We start from the raw sequence: 15,873 nt of genomic DNA, 5'->3' as shown, positions 1-15,873 counted from the left end.
GAAAGCATATGCACAGACTTGGCCTCCACTGCAGTTTGTGGCGAAGCATTCCACAGATTTACTATTCTCTGGCCAAAAAACATTCTCCTAACCTTTGTTCTAAAGGGTTACCCTTCAATTCTGAGGCTGTACCTTCTAGCTCTGGATAACTCCACCACAGGACATATCCTTTCCACATCCACCCTTTCTAGTCCTTTCAGAAGGTTTCAATGAGATCCCCCCCCCCATTCTTCAAAATTCCTGCGAGTACAAGCCCAAAGTTGCCAATGCTCCTCATATGTTACCTCCTTCATTCCCAGAATCATCCTCGTGAATCTCCTCTCAACTCTCTCCAATGACAACACATCCTTTTTGAAATGAGGCCCAAAACTGTTGACAATACTCCAAATGTGGTCTAACTAGTGTCTTATTAAAGATCAGTATTATCTTTTTGCTTTTATATTCTATTTCCCTTGCCAACATTGCATTTCCCTCCTTTACCACAGACTCAACCTGCAAATTAACCTTCTGGATGTCTTGCATGAGGATTCCTAAGTCCCTCTGCATCTCTGATGTTTGAAGCTTCTCTCCATTTAGATCCGCACTATTGTTCCTTTTACCAAAATGCATTATCGCACATTTCCCAACAATGTATTCCATCTGCCACTTTTTTGATCATTCGTCCAATTTTTCTAAGTCCTACTGCAATCGCATTGCCTTCACAGTACTACCTCCACCTGTCTTAGTATCATCTGCAAACTTTGCTACAAAGCCATCGATTCCATTATCTAAATCATTGACAAGCAATGTGAAAAACAGCGATCCCAATACTGAACCCTGAGGAACACCACTAGTCACCGGCAGCCAAGCAGAAAATCCCCCTTTATTCCCACTTGCTTCCTCGTGCCTGTCAGCCATTCCACTATCCAAGCCAGTATCTTTCCTGTAATGCTGTAGGATTTTATCTTGTTAAGCAGCTTTATGTGTGGCACCTTATCAAATGCCTTCTGAAAATCAAAGTCAATGACATCCACTGCCTCTCCTTTGTCCACCCTGCTTGTTACTTCCTTGAAGAACTCTAACAGATTTGCCAGGCAGGATTTCCCTTCACAGAAACCAAGCTGATTTTGACTCATTTTATCATTAGTTTCCAAGTACCTTCCAACCTCATCCTTAACAATAGACTCCAACACTTTCCCAACCACTGAAGTTAGACTAACTGGCCTATAATTTCCTTTATTTTGCCTTCCACCCTTTGTAAAGAGTGGAGTGACATTCGCAATCTTCCATTCCCCCAGGACCATGCCAGAATCAAGTAATTCTTGAAAGATGTTTCCAGTCAAGGGAACAAGAGAGCAACAAGACCATTGTGTCTGGGCTCCTCAAAGAGGTTATCAGGAAATCTAAACCCTGACCTTTTGCCTTCTCCAAATCAGCAGTCCAGTCTCTTCTGTATATCAAGAAGCTCCATGGTCTTACCGATGTATCACACAATTCTGGAATGAGCCATGTCGCTGTGAAATAGAGAATACAGCAATATTTCAATTCGCTGTGATACAGCAATCTTGCCTATAGGTCCTCAGTCTTGTTTTCCAGGGACTGTACATTTGCTAGCAAGATTCGCGCCCCTTCATTTTAGCCTGGCGTGGAGTCATCACCTCTTCCCTCTCTTTCGGCAGTGGCGATGTACCTTTCCTCACTTAAAGCATGCCTGTGAGTTAAGTCTGCCGTATCCATCGGAAGATAAATTGTGATATCTCCATATTGTCGAGACTGTTCAAAAGTAAGTTAGTTAAAGGCTGAGAGCAGTACAAAGGAAGCATATTTAAAAATTTTGTAAGCTGTCCTTAACACATCACTGTGGTTCACCAGCTCCTTAGTTCACCCTTCTAATTGTGGTTGATGGATTAGTATGCCATCAACCACACTAAAAATTTATTCTTCTTCTAGCAGTACATAGTTGGTGCAATGAATACCCTCTATAAAATACACTGCATTTACTCACTGAGTCTGATTGCATCTCCTCAATCTGCAATCTTTAACATCAAGAAGGACAAGAACTTCAAGCATCTAGGTTACTTCAATTATTTTCTTCCAATCTACATTACATCCCTACATGTCATATTGTTTCTTTGTTGTTGGGTAAAGATTCTGAGAACTCTCTAACCAGCAGTACAATGGGAACAATTGGAATGACTGCTACCATTCAAGGGGGCAGCTTACCGTCATCATCTCAAATACATTGAGGGATGTGCAATACATTCTGGCCTTGCTGCTGGTGCTCATAACCTTAAAAATAAATGAATAGGTGAATTAGATTAGATTCAACTTTATTGTCATTGTGCCGAGTACAGATAAAAAAACCAATGAAATGCAGTTAGCATCTGACCAGAAATGCAAATAAAAAGTAAGTGCTAGAGCACACGAATATAAAAGTACTGAGACAGTACAAAATGGGTGCAATACTGCTTAGCGCTGTGATGTGAGGTTCAGCAGGGTCACAGCCTCAGGGAAGAAGCTCTTCCTGTGCCTGCTGGTGCGGGAGCGGAGGCTCCTATAGCGCCTACCGGATGGGAGGAGAGTAAAAAGTCCATGGTTAGGGTGAGATGCATCCGTGATAATGCTTTTCACCCTGCCCAGGCAGCATTTATTGTAGATGTTCTCAATGGTGGACAATTGGATGCCGTTAATCTGCTGGGCAGTTTTCACCACACGCTGGAGTGCTTTGCAGTCCGATATGGGACATAGTAACCGAGACAGTGCAGACTCCACACAAACAGAACCCAAGGTCAGGACTGAATTATATACTGCTTGACAGCACTGCAGGTGACAGTGATCAATATTTTTCTAATATTGAAAGTGGACTGGATGGCTTGTAATTAACCAGCCTGGGTTTGTCCTGTAACACACATAAAATGCTGGAGGAACTCAGCAGGTCAGGCAGCACCGATGGAAAGGAATAAGGTGTTGAGCTTACAGGAATAAGCTCTGGAGCTGTAAGGCAACTGATTTAACCGGCTACATCATTGTGCCGCCACAAATAAGATAAAAAGCAGAAACCTTACCCCAACTAATAAATAGAGCAGAAATTAACAAGCTGTAAAATAACTACTGTTGCTCTGAGTTTACCTTACTACATTTAATTTTCTCGGTTGCAACTGTGCCAGAAAATAAACGCTACAGACATATATTCCAGTTTTATTCTAACCAATCTATCTGATTTGAACAATTCAAACAAATTGTAATGGATTTTTTTCAGATAAGAGAGTTTACCATACGTGTAGAAATTTAAAACAATTTGATGTAATAAATGGTTAGATGATACTATTCTACTTTTTTGTTACCCGCAGTAAATGGATCTCAGGATAGTATTTGGTTCAGATACATACATAATTTGATAGTAACATTACATTGAACTTTGAACTTTTTTATTCACTGTGCTTATTTATAACTTTCATTTATAGCCATATAACCATATAATAATTACAGCATGGAAACAGGCCATCTTGGCCCTCCTAGTCCGTGCCCAACTCTTACTCTCACCTAGTCCCACTGACCTGCACTCAGCCCATAACCCTCCATTCCTTTCCTGTCCATATAGCTATCCAATTTTACTTTAAATGACAAGATCAAACCTGCCTCAACCACTTCTGCTGGAAGCTCGTTCCACACAGCTACCACTCTCTGAGTAAAGAAGTTCCCCCCCATGTTACCCCTAAACTTTTGCCCTTTAACTCTCAACTCACGTCCGCTTGTTTGAATCTCCCCCACTCTCAATGGAAAAAGCCTATCCACGTCAACTCTATCTATCGCCCTCATAATTTTCAATACCTCTATCAAGTCCCCCCTCAACCTTCTATGCTCTAAAGAATAAAGACCCAACTTGTTCAATCTTTCTCTATAACTTAGGAGATGAAACCCAGGTAACATTCTAGTAAATCTTCTCTGTACTCTCTCAATTTTGTTGACATCTTTCCCATAATTTGGTGACCAGAACTGTACCCAATACTCCAAATTTGGCCTTACCAATGCCTTGTACAATTTCAACATTACATCCCAACTCCTATACTCGATGTTCTGATTTATAAAGGCCAGCATACCAAAAGCTTTCTTCACCTCCCTATCCACATGAGATTCCACCTTCAGATAACTATGCACCATTATTCCTAGATCCCTCTGTTCTACTGAATTCTTCAATGCCCTACCGCTATGTCCTATTTTGATTAGTCCTACCAAAATGTAGCACCTCACATTTATCAGCATTAAACTCCATCTGCCATCTTTCAGCCCACTCTTCTAACTGGCCTAAATCTCTCTGCAAACTTTGAAAACCTACTTCATTATCAACGACTCTACCTATCTTAGTATCATCTGCATACTTACTAATCAAATTTACCACCCCATCATCCAGATCATTAATATATATGACAAACAACACTGGACCCAGTACAGATCCCCGAGGCACACCACTAGTCACTGGCCTCCAATCTGACAAACAGTTATCCACCACTGCTCTGTGGCATCTCCCATCCAGCCACTGCTGAATCCACATTACTACTTCAATATTAATACCTAACGATTGAACCTTCCTAACTAACCTTCCGTGTGGAACCTTGTCAAAGGCCTTACTGAAGTCCATATAGACAACATCCACCGCTTTACCCTCGTCAACTTTACTAGTAACCTCTTCAAAAAATTCAATAAGATTTGTCAAACATGACTTTCCACGCACAAATCCATGTTGACTGTTCCTAATCAGACCCTGTCTATCCAGACAATTATATATACTATCTCTAAGAATACTTTCCATCAATTTACCCACCACTGACGTCAAACTCACAGGCCAATAATTGCCAGGTTTACTCTTAGAACCTTTTTTAAACAATGGAACCAAATGAGCAATACGCCAATCCTCTGGCACCATCCCCATTTGTAATGACATTTTGAAATATTTCTGTCAGAGCCCCTGCTATTTCCACACTAACTTCCCTCAAGGTCCTAGGGAATATCCTGTCAGGACCTGGAGACTTATCCACTTTTATATTCCTTAAAAGCGCCAGTACTTCCTCTTCTTTAATCATCATAGTTTCCATAACTACCCTACTTGTTTCCCTTACCTTACACAATTCAGTGTCTTTCTCCTTAGTGAATACCGAAGAAAAGAAATTGTTCAAAATCTCCCCCATCTCTTTTGGCTCCGCACATTGCCGTCCACTCTGATTCTCTAAGGGACCAATTTTATCCCTCACTATCCCTTTGCTATTAATGTAACTGTAGAAACCCTTTGGATTTATTTTCACCTTACTTGCCAAAGCAACCTCATATCTTCTTTTAGCTCTTCTAATTTCTTTCTGAAGATTCTTTTTACATTCTTTATATTCCTCGCGCACCTCATTTACTCCAAGCTGCCTACATTTATTGTAGATCCCTCTCTTTTTCCAAACCAAGTTTCCAATATCCCTTGAAAACCATGGCTCTCTCAAACTTTTAACCTTTCCTTTCAACCTAACAGGAACATAAAGATTCTGTACCCTCAAAATTTCGCCTTTAAATGACCTCCATTTCTCTATTACATCCTTCCCATAAAACAAATTGTCCCAATCCACTCCTTCTAAATCCTTTCGCATCTCCTCAAAGTTAGCCTTTCTCCAATCAAAAATCTTAACCCTGGGTCCAGTCCTATCCTTCTCCAAAATTTTATTGAAACTAATGACATTGTGATCACTGAACCCGAAGTGCTCCCCAACACATACCTCTGTCACCTGAGCTATTTCATTCCCTAACAGGAGATTCAAGTTATATTCTTACAGAGGGTTGTGGTTCTGTGGAATGCTCTATCTCAGAAGGCAGTGGAGGCTAATTCTTTGGATTATTTCAGAAAAGAGTTAGATAGAGCTCTTAAAGATAGCGGACTGAAGGGATATGGGGAGAAGGCAGGAAAAGGGTATTGATTGTGGATGATCAGCCATGATCACAGTGAATGGTGGTGCTGGCTCAAAGGGTTGAATGGCCTACTCCTGCACCTATTGTCTATTGTCTATTGAGATCCAACACTGCCCCTTCTCTAGTTGGTATCTCTATGTATTGCTGCAAAAAGCTATCTTGCACACATTTTACAAACTCCAAACCATTGAGCCCTTTTACAGAATGGGTTTCCCAGTCTATGTGTGGAAAATTAATATCTCCCACAATCACAACCTTGTGCTTACTACAAATATCTGCTATCTCCTTTCAAATTTTCTCCTCCAATTCACGCTCCCCATGAGGTGGTCTATAATACACCCCTATAAGCATTAATACACCTTTCCCATTCCTTAATTCCACACAAATAGCCTCCCTAGACGAGTCCACGAATCTATCCTGCCAAAGCACTGCTGTAATATTTTCTCTGCCAAGCAATGCACCTCCCCCTCTTACCCCTCCGATTCTATCACATCTGAAGCAACAAAATCCAGATATCTTTAGATGCCAATCACACTTCTCCTGCAACCATGTTAAGCTAATAGCTACAACATCATATTTCCAGGTATCGATCCATGCTGTAAACTCATTCACCCTTCTCACAATGCTCCTAGCATTAAAATAGATGCATTTAACAAACTCTCCACCTCTTACTCTCTGTTTATCCCTAATGGTGCAAACAACTTTGTTATCTTTTTCTTCCTTCTCCCCTACGTCCTCAGTCCGAGAGCTCCCATTCTCTGTCCCCTGCCCACCCTCCCTCACATACCGTCCACCAGCTCTCTCCATCTGTGAACCAACCTCCTCCCTCCTAGTCTCTTCAATTTGATTCCCACCCCCCAACCATTCTAGTTTAAAGTCTCCCCACCAGGATATTGGTCTCCCTAGGATTCAAGTGCAACTCGTCCTTTTTGTACAGGTCACACCTGCACCAAAAAACGTCCTAATGATCCAGAAACTTGAATCACTGCCCCCTGCCCCAATCCTTCAGCCACATATTTATCTTCCACCTCATTCCATTCCTACTCTCACTGTTGCATGGCACAGACAGTAATCCTGAAATCACTACCTTTGTAGTCCTTCTTCTCAACTCCCTTCCTCACTCCCTATATTCTCCTTTCAGGACTTCTTCCCTTTTCCTACCTATGTCATTGATACCTATATGTACTACGACCTCTAGCTCCTCACCCTCCCACTTCAGAATATCTTGGATGCCATCAGAAACATCCCAGACCCTGGCAAACTACCATATGGGTCTCCTGACTGCATCCACAGAATCGCCTATCTGACCCCCTAACTATCGAGACCCCTATTACTACTGCCCTCCTCTTCCTTTCCCTACCCTTCTGAGCTACAGGGCCGGACTCTGTGCTGGAGGCATGGCCACTGGTTCTTCACCCAGGTAAGCTGTCCCCCCCAACAGTACACAAACAGGAGTACTTATTGTCAAGGGGCACAGCCACTGGGGTACTCTCTAGTGCCTGAGACTTCCCTTTCCTCCTCCTAACCGTGACCCACTTGTCTGCCTCCCTTGGCCCCGGTGTGACCACCTGCCTGTAACTCCTCTCTATCAACTCCTCACTCTCCCTGACCAGACGAAAGTCATCAAGCTGCAGCTCCAGTTCCCTAACACGGTCCCTTAGGAGCTGCAGCTCAGTGCACCTGGCACAGATGTGGACGTCCGGGAGGCTGGGAGACCCCAGGGCCTCCCACATCTGACACTAAGAACAACAAGCTGCCCTCACACTCATACTTCCCCCTTTACTCAAATAACAGGAAAAATTGAAAACCAAACCTTCTCCGCCTCGCCCGTTTCCACCTAAGCCCGTTGAGCCAAAGCCCTTAAGCCTTCACTCTGCTCCCGGCTCACTCCACTGCCCGCTGTATAAAGCTGTGTTCCTTTTAAATCTTCCGCGCTTCACTGCCCGACGTTACGCGCCTGCGCAGTCCCGCCTCTCTTAACTCCAATGATAAGTAGAAAAAATCAAAATGGCTCCCACCGCACTCCCACTCCGATTCTCAGACTTCCTCCTCCGAAGAAAGGTACAATTTGAAAGGTACAAGTTTAATTCAACTTCAATTCATAGTCAAGGATTAACTGTTAGATTTGGTGGCGCCACTAAGAAGGTGATTTGAGCTAGCAGCTCCGATGGAAATCATCAGATATTCCCGTTTTATACTGCTACAGCTGAAATCCACAGCTACAGTCATGGACAGTACAGTATGCAATATCATTTTAAAGTATTTAAAAATTTGATCGCTATTCAAAGTCATTGAATCTCAGATGGCATTCTCCAGTCACAAGTGTGGTTCCCCTTTAAGACAGCAGAAGAGTGGATGCCACACTGGATTAAAAGTTCATTTAAGGAGAGGAGGGTTCTGACTTCCATTGCCAATTATTTAGCTGGCAAACGTACAATCTCTGAAAAATAAAACTGAAGACTGCTGATCCAGAAGGACATCAGGGCAGCTGTGTTTTTTGTTTCACGGAGACTTGGCTATCCTCCACCTTTCTGGATGCAGCAATACAGCTTGCTGTCTTCACGATTCACAGCCAAGTTAGGGCTGCTGAGTCTTTCAGAGGTAGTGAAGGTGGAGTATACTTTATGATTAATCCTCATGGTACACAAACATAGTCATCCTGCCCCAGTCCTGCTCACCATACCTGCAACACATAGTGATCATGTTGTCCATTTTATATGCCACAGGAGTGCTCAGCCATCATCTTAGTAGCAGTGTACATCCCACCTCAGGCCTATGTCAAACAGGCTAAACGAACTGAGTGATGTAATCAACAAGCAGGAAACAGTGCGTCCTGATGCCTTCCCCATCATCCTGGGGATTTTAACCAGGCCAGCTTGAAAATATCGCTAAGTAATTGTCACCAACATATCACTTGTGGAACCAGAGGAGCCAACACACTGAAACACTGTTATGCTACCATTAAGAATGCTTACCGTAGCACTCCATGCCCACACTTTGTAAAGTCTGATCACCTGGCTGTACTTCTACTCCCTGAGTATAGGCAGAGACTGAAGACTGCAGCACCAGTAGAGAGGACCTAGAAGGTATGGAAAAGGGAGACAGAGGAGCGCTTACAGGATTGGTTTGAGTCGGTAGACTGGACAGTATACTGTGACTGAAGTCTGATTGAATACGCCACAGTTGTCACTGACTTCATTAAAACTTGTTTGAATGAAAATGTGCCTATCTACATGTACATTCCCGAATTGAAAGCCATGGATGAACCAGGAGTTTCGTAATCTGCCGAGGGCTAGATCTGTAGCATTTAACCAGCACTATACAAGAAAGCCAGGTACAATGTACGGAAGTTTATCTCAAGAGCAAAGGAACAATTCTTACTCAGGTTAGAGGTGGAATTGGGCGCCCATCAACTCTGGCAAGGTTTGCAGGCTATTACTACCTAAAGGCTGAAACCGAACATCATGAATGGCAATGATACTTCACTCTCAGATGAGCTTGATGCCTTTTATGCACCCTGTGAAAGGGAGAATAAAACTACAGTTATGAGGATCCCTGCAGCTTCCAGTGACCCTGTGATCTCTGTCTCGGAGGCTGACATCAAAACGTTTTTCATGAGGCTAAACCCTCACAAGGCAACAGGCTCCAATAGTGTACCTATTAGGGCTCCGAAACACAAGCCAATTAACTGGCAGGAGAGATCCAAGACATTTTCAACCTCTCATTGCTACGGTCCAAATTTCCCACCTGCTTCAAAAGAGCAATACTGTAATTATACTAGTGCCCAAGAAGAGCATGGTGAGCTGCCTTAACGACTATCATCCAGTAGCGCTCATATCTACGGTGACAAAGTGCTTTAAGAAGTTGCTTATGGCTAGATCCAACTCCTGCTTATGCAAGAAACTGGACCCACCGCAATTTGCCTATTGCCACAGTAGGTCTACAGCAGATGTGATTTCATTGTCTCTTCACACTGGCTTGGATCACCTGGACAATACTAATACTTACTTCGGACTGCTGTATATTGACTACAGCTTAGTGTTCAGCACAATCATTCCTACAGTTCTGATCAAAAAGCTCCAATACCTGGACCTCAGTACCTCCTGCTGTAACTGGATCATTGACTTCTTCACCATAAGACCACAGTCTGCATGGATCAGAAATAACATCACCAGCTCACTGACAATCAACACTGGTGCCTTCAAGTATGTGTGCTTAGCTCACTACCCTACTCTCGCTACACCTATGACTGTGTGTCTAGGCATAGCTCAAACACCATCTATAAATTTGCTGATAACACAACTATTGTTGACAGAATTTTAGATGGTGACAAGAAGGCATACGGTCTTGAGGTGGATTCGCTGATTGTGTGGTGTTGCAGCAACATCCTCGCACTCAACATCAGTAAGGCCAAAGAATTGACTTTGGACTTCAGAAAGGGTAAGATGAGGGGACACACACTCTTCCTCATTGAGGCATCAGAAGTGGAAAGGGTGAACAATTTCAAGTTCATAGGTGTCAATGTCTCCTGGGCCCAACATAGCGATGTAGTTACAGAGGAGGCATAACAGTAGGCTTATTTCATTTGGAGTTTGAGGAGATTTAGTATGTCACCAAAGAAACTCGTAAATTTCTACAGATGTACTGTACAGCACATTCTAACTGGCTGTGTCACTGTCTGGTATGAGGTGGCGTCACTGCACGTGATTGAAATAAGCTGCAGAAAGTTGTAACAATATCAGCTCCATTACAGACACTAGCCTCCCCAGCACCTTCAAGGAGCGATGCCTCAAAATCGCAACTTCCATCATTAAGGACCCCCCTCACCTAGAACATGCTTTCTTCCCATTGCTACCATCAGGGAGGAGGTTCAGGTGCTTGAGGACACATACTCTGCGATTCAGAAACAGCCTCTGCTATCCGATTTCTGTATGGACATTAAATCCAAGAACACTACCTCACCACTTTTTCTTTCTCTTTTTTGTATTATTTATTTAATTGGATTTTTTGATATGTATATTTTTTACTGTAATTTACAGTTTTTATTAATGTGTATTGCAATGCACTGCTGCCGCAATACAACAAATCTCACGGCATATGTCAACGATATTAAACCTGATTCTGGTACCGATTCTGACATTGGGGTTAAACTTCATTTGATGAGGTCAAGCCATAAATAAGAGGTTTACTAGTCATGTTTTTAGAATAAGCTGAAACTGTGACTAAAAAAATTCTACAGTACCCTTCAGTTACATTTCAGACAAATTCTCAGCCACTCTTGGGAGATGCTTGCCATTCTGCATTACAATGACAGTAAGTTTGCCAGTGACTGCTGCTTCAGTGCTTCAAAACAGTGCCTGTTGTTTTTATTCAGCAAATAATGGTTTTACATTTTCTGCATAAGACCAGAAGACCATGAGACTTAGGGGCAGAATTAGGCCTTTCTACCAATCGAGTCTCCTCTGCCATTCCATCCGGCTAAATTATTATCCGACTTGTGCTTTGTTGCTTAACTATTTTGTCTGAAATGTCTCAGTTGTTTCCAAGCATTTTCTCAAAGCCAATTTCAACTAATTAAACAAAAACTGACAGTCTCAATTTCACAGCAGGAAACCTAAGAAGGTGATTGTTAGACTGAACATTCTCATTTATCCAGACATTATCTCAAACATTGTACTTTAGTTTTTGTTCTTGCCTGTGGCTGCTAAAATCTCTGCTGGTGATGCTTTGAACAGATGTGCTACATGGCATTGAATGAATTATATAAAGCAGGAATCTCACAGCTTTAATCCTGTGTTTATTATGATTTTGCTGTCCCTACCACCTGACTCTCACAAGCTTCAGTAAATGAAGATGAATAAAGGCAGAACCAGATGACTCCCTAAGTTGTAGCTCCTAGCAGGTGGTTCCATCCTGCAGTCCCATCAGAATGGTAGGGAATGTTTATTTTCAGAAACATGAGGAGGAATTTCTTCATTCAGAGGATGGTGAGAGTTTGGAATAAGCTGCCGGCACAAGTGGTGAATACAGTTTGATTTCAACATTTAAGAGAAATTTGGATAGGTACATAGTTGGGACGGGTATGAAGGGCTATGGCCTGGGTGTATGTTGACAGAGCAACACAGATCAATGGTTTGGCACAGTCTAGATGGGCCAAAGGGACTGCTTCTGTACAGTAGTGTTCCAAGATGAAGAAAAAATAGTTCATTGTCCTGCCCCTGATCACTGGTCATTGACAGCATCTTGTGTGTGGTTGTGGTAGAATCAAGGTACAAAAATAAGAATGTTGATTTCATTTTAATTGTAATTACTTTGTAAATGCAAGTGGATTGAAGGGGTTGTAATTTAAACACATATTTCCATTTGAAATTTATCTCTGAAATCAACCAAGACACATTGTTGCTAATAAATATTTGGCACAGTTTGGATGCCCTCTTGAAGATATCCTTTTGGAAGGAGACAGCAATGTCTTACGTATTTATTCTGGATGCAGAATTGGCTTGGCCACAGATGGATCAAGAATTGGCTTGCCCACAGAAGGCAAAGAGTGGTTGTAGACAGATCATATTCTGCGTGGAGGTCGGTGACCAGTGGTGTGCCCCAGGGATCTGTTCTGGAAACCCTTCTCTTTGTGACTTTTTAAATGACCTGGATAAGGAAATGGAGGAATGGATTTGTAAATTTGCTGATGACACAAAGTTTGGGGGGTATTGTGAATAGTGTGGAGAGCTGTCAGAGATTACAGAGGGACATTGATAGGATGCAAAACTGAGCTGAGAAGTGGCAGATAGAGTTCAACCCAGATAAGTGTGAGGTGGTTCATGTTGGTAGGTCAAATATGATGGCAGAATACAGTATTAATGGTAAGACTCTTGGCAGTGTGGAGGATTGGAGGGATCTTGGTGTCCGGGTCCATAGGACACTCAAAGCTGCTGCACATGTTGACTCTGTGGTTAAGAATGCATACGCTGCATTGGCCTTCATCAACAGTGGGATTGAGTTTAAGAGCTGAGAGGTAATATTACAGCTATATAGAACTCTGGTCAGACCCCACTTGGAGTACTGTGCTCAGTTCTGGTCACCTCACTACAGAAATGATGTGGAAACTATAGAAAGGGTACAGAGGGGATTTGCAAGGATGTTGCCTGGATTGGGGAGCATGCCTTATAAGAATAGGTTAAGTGAACTCAGCCTTTTCTCCTTGGAGCAGCGGAGGATAAGATGTGACCTGATAGAGGTGCATAAAATGATGAGAGGCATTGATCGTGTGGATAGTCAAAGGCTGTTTCCCAGGGCAGAAATAGCAAACATGAGAGAGCACAGTTTTAAGGTGCTTAGAGGCAGGTACAGAGGAGATGTCAGGAGTAAGTTTTTAAGCAGAGAGTGGTAAATGCGTGGAATGGACTGCCAGTGATAGTGGTGGAGACGGATACGATAGGGTCTTTTAAGAGACTCCTGGATAGGTACATGGACCTTAGAAAAATAGAGGGCTATGGGTAACCCTAGGTAATTTCTAAAGTAAGTACATGTTCGGCACAGCATTGTGGGCTGAAGGACCTGTATTGTGCTGTAGGTTTTCTATGTTTCTATGCTATTTGGAGATACATCACGGTAACAAGCCGTCACAGCCCAACAAATCCACACGGCCTCATTGCACCCATGAGACCAATTAACCTCCAAGAACATCCGTCTTGGGAATGTGGGAGGAATTCGGAGTACCCGGAAGAAACCGGGTGAATGTGCAAACTCCTTACAAACAGTGGCTGAATTAAACCTGGGTTGTAATAGTGTTATACTAAATATTGTACTACCACGCACCTCATGTCTGCTTCATTAAATTTAATACTGCGCCAAAGATCAAAAATAAGTTGAATCTGTGAGGACACATGGTTGCTTTCTTGAGGCCTAAATTCTTCATTTCTCCTGGGACTGGAGGACATGAGTTATAAGGGAAGATGAAATAGGTTAGGACTTTATTCCTTGGAACTTAGAAGACTGAGAGTCGATTTGATAGAGCCATACAAAATTCTGAGGGGTATAAATGGGGTAAATGCAAACAGGCTATTTCCACTGAGGTTGAGTGGGACTACAATGAGAGGTCAAGGGTTAAGGATGAAAGATGAAAGTTTTACGGGGAACATGAGGGGAAACTTCTTTACTCAGAGGGCCGTGAGAGTGTGGAACATGGAGAAGTTTTGATAGGTACCTGTATGGTAGGGGTAGGGAAGGCTACAGTCCCGGCATAGGTCAATGGGGGCAGGCAGTTTAAATATCTCAGCACAGACTCATTGGACTAAAGAGCCTGTTTCTGTACTGTACTTTTCTATGACTCTATAACTCTATGACTCCCGCAATCTGCATCAATAAATGAAGTACTATATATTTCATTTTCATTCTCTTGCTGGAATATTTCTATGATAAGATAGATGAAAGATCAGACTATCTTTTTTTATATTTAAGCTGTCAAAGTTCCAAAGGTGTTGCAAGAGAAATTAATAATTTTCCACAGGAATTGGAATATATCAGGTTTATATCTGGAACAGGCTGCCAGAGGAGGTGGTGAAATCAGATATATTTACGGCATATAAGAGGCATTTAAATAAGCCTCTAAAGAAAGATACGGTCCTAACACAGGCAAAAGGGATTAGTGCATGTGAGAGAAAAAGGTCAGCAGGGACTTGATGGGCCAAAGTGCCTGTCTCTCTGCTGTTTGACTAAAAATTTAAGTCATCAGATGGATGGAAGGAATGAAACCTAAAGGTATAAATCCGAGAGAAGTTACATCTTCTCACATTTGCTTCGAGGCAAATTTGAAGCAAAAATGTTTCAACATGAACTGTTAGCTTCATAAAAACACATACCCTGTATATTCCAATTGCGTACTTACCATTGCTTAGTGTCTTAGTATGTTAAATCTTTATATTTCCATGATACTACTGATCAAGAGAATACATGTTTATATTCAAAGATTTACTCTCTTCAAGGCTTTTTCAGAATCAGGTTTATTATCACTGGCATGTGTCATGAAAATTGTGAACTTTGCAGCAGCAGTTCAATGCAATACATGATAATATAGAAAGAAAAAATAATAAGTAAATCAATTATAGTAAGTATATACAGTATATGTAAGTTAAATAGATTTAAAATAGTGCAGAAACAGAAATAATATACATTAAAAAAGTGAGTTAGTGTTCATGGGTTCAATGTCCATTTAGGAATCCGATGGCAGAGGGGAATGAGCTGTTCCTGAATCACTGAGTGTGTGCCTTCAGGCTTCTGTACCTGCTTTTTGTTGGTAACAATAAGAAGGGAGCATGCCCTGGATGTTAGGGGTCCTTAATAATGGATGTTGCCTTTATGAGACACTGATCAGAGAAGCATAGAAACATAGAAAACCTACAGCACAATACAGGCCCTTCAGCCCACAAAGCTGTGCCGAACATGTCCTTACCGTAGAACTACCTCAGCTTACCCATAGCCCTCTATTTTTCTAAACTCCATGTACTTGTCCTGGAGTCTCTTAAAAGACCCTATCACTTCTGCCTCCACCACTGCTGTTAGCAGCCCATTCCACGTACTTACCACTTTCTGTGTAAAAAAACTTACCCCTGAAATCTCCTCGATACCTACTTCCAAGCACCTTAAAACTACACCCTCTCATGCTAGCCATTTCAGCCCTGGGAAAAAGCCTCTGACTATCCACACGATCAATGCCTCTCATTATCTTGTATACCTCTATCAGATCACCTCTCATTCGCTGTCGCTCCAGAGAGAAAAGGCTGAGTTCACTCAACCTATTCTCATAAGGCATGCTTCCCATTCCAGGCAACTCCTTAGTAAATCTCCTCTGCACCCTTTCCATGGTTTCCACATCCTTCCTGTAATGAGGCAACCAGAAATTGAGCACAGTACTCCAAGTGAGGTCTGACTAAGGTCCTATATAGTTGCAAC

This window comes from Mobula hypostoma, chromosome 7 (assembly GCF_963921235.1).
Source record: "Mobula hypostoma chromosome 7, sMobHyp1.1, whole genome shotgun sequence".
Taxonomy (NCBI): domain Eukaryota; kingdom Metazoa; phylum Chordata; class Chondrichthyes; order Myliobatiformes; family Myliobatidae; genus Mobula; species Mobula hypostoma.
The sequence above is the reverse complement of the archived record's forward strand: the minus strand, read 5'-3'. Positions refer to the sequence as shown.